The sequence below is a fragment of the Triticum urartu genome, chromosome 6 (assembly GCF_003073215.2).
Source record: "Triticum urartu cultivar G1812 chromosome 6, Tu2.1, whole genome shotgun sequence".
Taxonomy (NCBI): domain Eukaryota; kingdom Viridiplantae; phylum Streptophyta; class Magnoliopsida; order Poales; family Poaceae; genus Triticum; species Triticum urartu.
In genome coordinates this window covers 313272682-313281243 of record NC_053027.1, presented here as the reverse complement: position 1 = coordinate 313281243, position 8562 = coordinate 313272682, and positions in this window count along the sequence as shown.

Sequence of the window (8562 nt, the reverse complement as noted above, 5' to 3'; positions counted from 1 at the left end):
GTGACCAACCGATGGGGATGCGTGGGGCGGCCGAGTGGTTATGAGGTGACCAACCGAGCGGTGACGCGTGGGGCGGTCGACTGGTGATGAGGTGACCAACCGATGGCGACGCGCAGAGCGGCCGAGTGGTTATGAAGTGACCAACCGAATGGCGACACGCGGGGCGGCCGAGTCGTTATGAGGTGACCAACCAAGTGGTGACGCGCGGGGCGGCCGAGTGGTGATGAGGCGACCAACCGAGTGGCGAGGCGCGGGGCGGCCGAGTGGTGATGAGGTGACCAACCGATGGCGACGCACGGAGCGGCCGAATGGTTATGAGGTGACCAACCGAGTGGCGACGCGCGGGGCAGCCGAGTGGTGATGAGGTGACCAACCGAGCGGCGACGCGCGGGGCGGCCGAGTGGTGATGAGGTGACCAACCGATGGCGACGCACGGAGCAGCTGAATGGTTATGAGGTGTCCAACCGAGTGGCGACGTGCGGGGCGGCCGAGTGGTGCTGAGGTGACCAACCAATGGCGACGCGAGGGGCGGCCGAGTGGTGATGAGGTGACCAACCGATGGCGATACACGGAGCGGCCGAATGGTGATGAGGTGACCAACCGATGACGACACACGGAGCGACCGAATGGTTATGAGGTGACCAACCGAGTGGCGATGCGCGGGGCGGCCGAGTGGTGATGAGGTGACCAATCAATGGTGACGCGCGGAGCGGCCGAATGATTATGAGGTGACCAATTGAGTGGCGACGCGCGGAGCGGCCGAGTGGTGATGAGGTGACCAACCGAGAGGCGACGCGCGGGGTGTATGAGTGAAGTATACGCGTTCCGTGAAATGACGATGTGTGGGGCATCCGAGTGATGTAGATGCGTCCCGCGGAGTGACACGAGCGGGTGTCCGAGTGAAATAGACGCGTGCCGCGGAGTGACGATACGCGGGACGTCTGAGTGGTGTAGACGCATCCCACGAAGTGGCGACGAGCGGGACGTCAGGGTGATGGAGACGTGTGCCGCGAAGTGATAACGCGCGGTAAGTATGAATGATGAAGACGCATCCAGCCGAGTGACGAGTAAGGAGGACATGTCCAACCGAATGACCATGCATGAGGTGGCCGAGTCAGACAAGTTGATGAAGGCATGTCCAGCGGGCGATAGCGTGCGGGCGGCCGAGTGACGCTGGCATGTGCAGCTGAGCGATGGCATGTGGGTGGCCGAATCCACGTCCAACCATTGATGGATTGGCCCCACGTTCAGCGCATTGAAGGCGTTGCCCCACGTCTAGAATCTGCACGCCCGATCTGCATGCAAGAGGCATTAATGCTAATTAGCAGGAGTTAAAATCCCGTTAAGCATGCTAGGGCCGTTTCCCTTTTTCCACGGCCATTTACCCCCTGCATGCAGGAAATGAATGGGATGGAATTAAGATTAAAAAGAAAGAGGAAGGCGGGGCAGGGCTCCCTGGTCGGCCATGGCGGCCGCGCGCTCACGGATCCAGCGCAAGGTGAGGCGGCCTACGACAGATCCGAGTACGGGGCGGCGTTCTCCTGCGAGGCTACGCAGGCACAGCTTGAGACGACGCTGAGTCGACCTAGCGACCGCCTCTTGCAGTCGACCACTCGGGGGAGCGCTGTGGTCAGGGACGTGGCTAGTCCCAGCGTCGGCGTCGCATGGTAATGATTCCGACAATAAAAGAGGGGTAGGATAAAGGAGCATGATCTATCAAGATGCATATGGGTGACACGGTGGTTTTAGCGAGTTCGGGCCTCTCACGGTGGAGATAACAACCCTACGTCTCGTGCTCCGGAGAGGCTTTGTTTTATCTTAGTATGTATCCGGAGATTACAATGAGAGGAGAACGGATCCCCATAGTCCTGAGACTAATGGTGAAAGAGAGAGAGAGAGATGGAAGAAAAAAGCCCCCCAATCTAGTGGTGGGGGTGTCTTATATAGAGTGCGCCACCCCCTCACCTCCTATGTTACAAAGTGGGGCTTGAATGCCATAATGCCAGCCCACTACCAAGCCCTCACTATGAGAATGATGCCGACTGCTTTGCTGCCTGTTGGTCTTTGTATATCCGAGTGAGTTGTACGGTCGAGTGGTGAAATGTCATCCGAGTGGATGGTATGCTACTTGCTCGAGTGGATAGTATGCTGCTTGTCCGAGTGGATAATATGTGTGTATGAAATTTATCTGGACCCACATGTTTAGTGGACCCCATGCTTCATGATACTTCGACCCTTCGCGGGCCTACCTGTTATGTGTATCCCCAACATTAGCCCCCAAATCGATTGTGATTTTGAAGAACGAGTTTGTGAAAGACACAATTTGGTCCGAGTGATTACGGAAATACTCGGCACATGTCGTCGTGCTTTCAGAGAACCAAGGTTTTAACAAAATCTCAATGGATTCTGGCACTGCACTTCCTGACTGATCGGGGTAAGTGCCCACGTGGAGCAATTTGGTGACATTGGTTCATCTCTCGGAAGAGGTTAACTCATGATCAAAGTATGGGTGTGTCATTAAATCCGGGCAACAGGATTGACGCATGGACTGTTCTCTCGGAGAGATGCCATTCTTTATCCCGGGGGAACGTCAATACGAGTCGGTTCTGGATCCAAATGTGTGAGTTTCATGCTTTGAGTCCTAGAAGAAGGCTCAAAACAGGTCCAACGGAGGAGCGTTAAACTCACCTTATAGGATTCTTTTGTAGTTTGACGGGAGTCTTTAGAACTTGTTTGTTTGTTGTTCATCACTCGGACTGGTCAGGCCGTATCGAGTGGAGATTACTCCAGTGGGGGCACGCTGAGTGCACCCACTGGGTGTAGTCCCCGAGACCGCCATCGACTGCGGGCAGTCGATGGGGGTCTGAGAAAACTAAAAATCTTCTTAGCTGGTACCGATCGAACTTGTTCCTCTCCGACTTAGAGGTCGAGTAGTACTTGAGGATCTAGTATTGGTCTAGCTTGTTTCTCCTCGACTCGGAAGTTGAGTAATACTTGAGTGATCTGGAGCTGGTCTTGACTGAGCAAAAATGTTTCTTTCTGAGTTCTCTTCCAGTGGGGGCACGCTGAGTGCACCCACTGGGTGTAGTCCCCAAGCCTCTGTCGGACTAGATGAGTCGGGCAGAGGGTTTAAGTCTCCTGGTAAACCTCCATGCAGTCGACACGGTAAATATCTTTTAGGCTGAAATTGAGTGAATCGGATGCATCTTCAGACGCTTGACATGGTAAATAAGCTCAGCCTAGAGCTGAGTCAGTCAGACTGACCTTCGTGCACTCGGCGCGGAATAAATTCAGCCTGGAACTCGGTCAAGCAGGTGAATCTTCGTGCTCCCGGCACGGTGAATGAACTCGGCTTTGAAACTACCGACTGTAGAAAAAAGCTGGACACTCCAGGGAGTGGTCGTTCCAATAGTACTTCTTATATTGACCGTTAGATTTTGCGTGAAATGGGTATTTGTCCGAGTGGGCGTGCTTCCGGACTGATCGGGGCATGTTGACTGCAAGGAAAAATTTGGTGGCACTTGTATGTATGGTCAGAAAGATATTCCTGATGTGATCAATGGGTCGATTGAATGGGCGTAACCCCGGAGGACAGCATGGACAACGGCTGTGTGTAGCCCCTGAGTGATGTTTGAAAGAGGTAAGCTTGCTACAGAGTGTGATATGAGGTTTGATCATATGAGTAACTTAGTCATTCCCGTGCTGGGGGTGTAGAGGTAAAGACATGTCCAACTGATGGTGACGCGCGAGGTGGCCGAGGGGCGATGATGTGTACAACCGAGTGATGATGCGGGGCGGTCGAGTCATGCCGTGCGAGGTGGTCGAATGATGAAGACGTGCATAACTGTGTGGCAACGCGCGGGGCGGCCGAGTGGTGAAGAACTACGTGTCCAGCCAAGTGGTGACGCGCGGAGCGGCCGTATGGTGAAGGCATGCACAACCGAGAGGCGACGCACAGAGCAGACAAGTGGTGAGGACGTGCACAACCTAGTGGCGACGTGCGGGGCGGCCGAGTGAGGATGTGCGAGGTGACCGAGTGAAGGACTACGTGTCCAGCCAGGGGGCGACACGCGGGGCGGCCATGTGGTGAAGGCATGCACAACCGAGAGGCGACACGCGGAGCGGCCAAGTAGTGAAGACGTGCACAACCGAATGGCGATGTGCGGGACGGCCGAGTGAGGATGCGCGAGGTGGCCGAGTGAAGGACTACGTGTCCAGCCAAGTGGTGATGCGCGGGATGGCCGAATGACGATGCGTGGCGTGGCCAAGTGATGACGCGCGGGGCAGCCGAGTGAAAGATTGCGTGTTCAACCAAGTGGCTGAAATTGTCTTCGTAAGAGTTAGTTGGATGCTTTCGAAGCTAATGTAGTAACGAGGTCGGTGTAGTGTGGTTGCGACGCAACAAGACTGGCATGACAACTGAGTCTGGGTAGAAATGAAGATGGCGCATAGAGCGTCTGAGTGATTATACAACTTGTCAAAGTGGTGGATCGAATGCACTTGTTGAAGTGAAGGATCTGACAGGTGATGAAGTACTCAACTATTCAGGAGAGTGTCATTCCAAACTTGATGCAGCCGCCGAGTGCGGCGTAGCCCCCGAGCGTACTGTAGGCTTCGACAAAGGACATGTCGGAATACGAGAAATATAGTTTTGAATGGATGGTTTGCAAATCATTGAGTCGGGCTCGGGTAAAGATGAGGAGAAGCTTTTGAGTGATGATCGAAAGAGCAAACTCACAAAAGAGTGAAGTGTGAAATTTAATTACAAAAGGGACTTATCTGTCTCATGCCTGACGAGGTCTATATCATTGATACAATGAAGAGGATTCCACAGAGGGTTTGGCTGGATGTGTTTGAAGTCAACAGAGCGACAAGGTCGGTGTTGTGGTGCGCTAGGACCAGTACGGTGACCGAGTTCGAGCAGCGATGAAGTTGGCGCATAAGGCCGTCGAGTGATCGCGTAACTTGTGTAAAAATGGCACAAGCCAATGAAATAATTTCTCGAGGAAATTTGATGTGTGCTGAAATGATTTGTGTGAATAACACCCATAGACACCCGCTGGGAGTGCGAGGAGCTTGCTAGTTAACTAGCAAGAGTCTGGAAGAGCGAAGGATCCGTTTGAACTTGTCGAAGTGAAGGATCCGACTGAAGGCATTGGAATACTGGCTCAAATAAAATGGATGTGTAGTGTTTCGACTGAGTTGTAGCCCCGGAGGAGCGATGCAAACTCGAAATGAAGAACGACACATGGTGTTCGTGAATGATGTATGTGAAAAAATGGAAGTTGGACTCGGGAGTCACATAACCAGTACTAAGCAAGTATGTGAAAATAAGCAGCCGAGCGTAGAGGTACACTCGGTGGCGTGGCCTCTGAATGAATGTGATGTGTGAATTATGGGATACTCGGGAAAACGGAAATAATAGAATGTAAAATGACTTAGCTGTCTGAAGGCGCGCGAGTGGCCGAGTGGTGATGAGGCGGCCAACCGAGTGGCGATGCGCGGGGCGGCCGAGTGGTGATGAGGCGGCCAACCGAGTGGCGATGCGCGGGCCGGCCGAATGGTGTTGAGGTGACCAACCGATGGTGACGTGCGGGGCGGCTGAGTGGTTATGAGGTGACCAACCTATGGCGACGCGCGGGGCGGCTGAGTGGTTATGAGGTGACCAACCGATTGGCGACGCGTGGGCGGCCGAGTGGTGATGAGGTGACCAACCGATGGCGACGCGCGGGGCGGCCGAGTGGTTATGAGGTGACCAACCGAGTGGCGACGCGCGGGGCGGCCGAGTGGTGATGAGGTGACCAACCGATGGCGACGCACGGGGCGGCCGAGTGGTTATGAGGTGACCAACCGAGCGGCGACGCGCGGGGCGGCCGAGTGGTGATGAGGTGACCAACCGATGGCGACGCCCGGAGCGGCCGAGTGGTTATGAAGTGACCAACCGAATGGCGACGCACGGGGCGGCCGAGTGGTTATGAGGTTAACAACCGAGTGGCGACGCGCGGGGCGGCCGAGTGGTGATGAGGCGACCAACTGAGTGGCGAGGCACGGGGCGGCCGAGTGGTGATGAGGTGACCATACGATGGTGACGCACGGAGCGGCCGAATGGTTATGAGGTGACCAACCGAGTGGCGACGTGCGGGGCGACCGAGTGGTGATGAGGTGACCAACCGAGTGGCGACGCGCGGGGCGGCCGAGTGGTGATGAGGTGACCAACCGATGGCGATGCACGGAGCGACCGAATGGTTATGAGGTGACCAACCGAGGGGCGACGCGCAGGGCAGCCGAGTGGTGCTGAGATGACCAACCGATGGCGACGCGCGGGGCGGCCGAGTGGTGATGAGGTGACCAACCGATGGCGAGGCACGGAGCGGCCGAATGGTGATGAGGTGACCAACCGATGACGACACACGGAGCGGCCGAATGGTTATGAGATGACCAACTGAGTGGCGACGCGAGGGGCGGCCGAGTGGTGATGAGGTGACCAATCGATAGAGACACGCGGAGCGGCCGAATGGTTATGAGGTGACCAACCAAGTGGTGATGCGTGGTGCGGCCGAGTGGTGATGAGGTGACCAACCGAGAGGCGACGCGCGGGGCGTATGAGTGAAGTACACGCGTTCCGTGAAATGAGGATGCGCGGGGCATCCGAGTGATGTAGACGCATCCCACGGAGTGACATGAGCGGGGCGTCCGAGTGAAATAGACGTGTGCCGCGGAGTGATGATATGCGGGACATCTGAGTGGTGTAGACGCGTCCCATGAAGTGGCGACGAGCGGGACGTCAGGGTGATGCAGACGTGTGCCGCGAAGTGACAACGCGCGGAAAGTCTGAATGATGAAGACGCGTCCAGTCGAGTGATAAGGAAGGAGGACATGTCCAGCCGAGTGACCATGCATGAGGTGGCCGAATCAGACAAGTTGATGAAAGCATGTCCAGCGAGCGATAGCGTGCGGGCGGCCGTGTGACGCTGGCGTGTGCAGCTGAGCGACGGCATGTGGGTGGCCGAATCCACGTCCAACCATTGAAGGATTGGCCCCATGTTCAGCGCATTGAAGGCGTTGCCCCACGTCTAGAATCTGCACGCCCGATCTGCATGCAAGAGGCATTAATGCTAATTAGAAAGAGTTAAAAACCCGTTAAGCATGCTAGGGCCGTTTCCCTTTTTCCACGGCCATTTACCCCCTGGCCCTGCATGCAGGAAATGAATGGGATAGAATTAAGATTAAAAAGAAAGAGGAAGGCGGGGCAGGGCTCCCTGGTCGGCCATGGAGGCCGCGCGCTCACGGATCCAGCGCGAGGTGAGGCGGCCTACAACAGATCCGAGTACGGGGCGGCGTTCTCCTACGAGGCTGCGCAGGCAGAGCTTGAGACGACGCTGAGTCGACCTGGCGACCGCGTCTTGCAGTCGACTGCTCGGGGGAGCGCCGTGGTCGGGGACGTGGCTAGTCCCGGCGTCGGCGTCGCGTCAGGGCCGTGCGTCCGCTGCGGGGGAGCGCTGTGGTCGGGGACGTGGCTAGTCCCGGCATTGGTGTTGCGTCGGGGCCATGCGTCCGCTGCAGGGATGTCCGTCGCGCATTTGAGTCCAGGTGTGTACTGCGAAGGCCTTCATCACGGAGGTCGCTGTTGAAAGATCGATTGGAGAAAAGGTTGGGCTTGTGGCCAGCATCTGTGCTCCCTTTTATTTTTCTCCTTTTGTTTAATCTGTATTATAGCAATAAGAAGATCCCAGGTGATCGTTCCTATAGGAAGAAAACCAACATATTTGTTAGATCGTCGATGATTAGGAATGCATCAAGTAGGACAGATTTTTCGGCCAATTTGCTCGTGAACCGTCCTGCATGTCCACGACGTTGGGTGAGGATGTATGTTTTCCCCGTCTTCTTTTTTCTTCTTTGGATTACTCACTGCAGAGATGAACAGTATGAACTGTAGGAATAGGAAATTAACATAGATGAATAAATAAAAAACCATCTGCATCACGGCTCGATAGACGCCATGCCCCACGGTGGGCGTTAAATGTCGTGGTTCTAAGACTGATAGTAGAATAGGGGGTAGGAATGTAGAGGCAAGATCCTAGCTATGGAGGAGTTGTACGCACGAGTTTTACGAGTTCAGGCCCTTCTCGGAGGAAGTAACAACCCTACGTCTCGGAGCCCAGAGGCGGTTGACTGAATATATGTGTGTGAATTACAGAAAGTGCGAACCCCCGTCCCAGAGGAGGGGTGGCTTATATAGAGTACGCCAGGACCCCAGCTCCCCTCCGTTACACAGGGTTCAATGCTCATAAAGGAGGAGCGTTACTGGTAACGTCTGAAGTAAAGTGTTGTAAATGCTCATAAAGCTATGGTTTAAACCCTGACCGTTGCAGAGTGGAAGGTTTCTCATCTTCTGGTGGTCGAGTGTCTTCAAGGTGGTCGAGTGAGCACATCTTCATGGTCGAGTGGATGATGGTTTCTCTTCGACTGCTTCTGATTCTTTGTAGAGATGTCCTTAGGGAGGGTATGTTGGATAGATCCATGACCCTACCCTAGGTACATAACTTCATCAGCTATCACGTC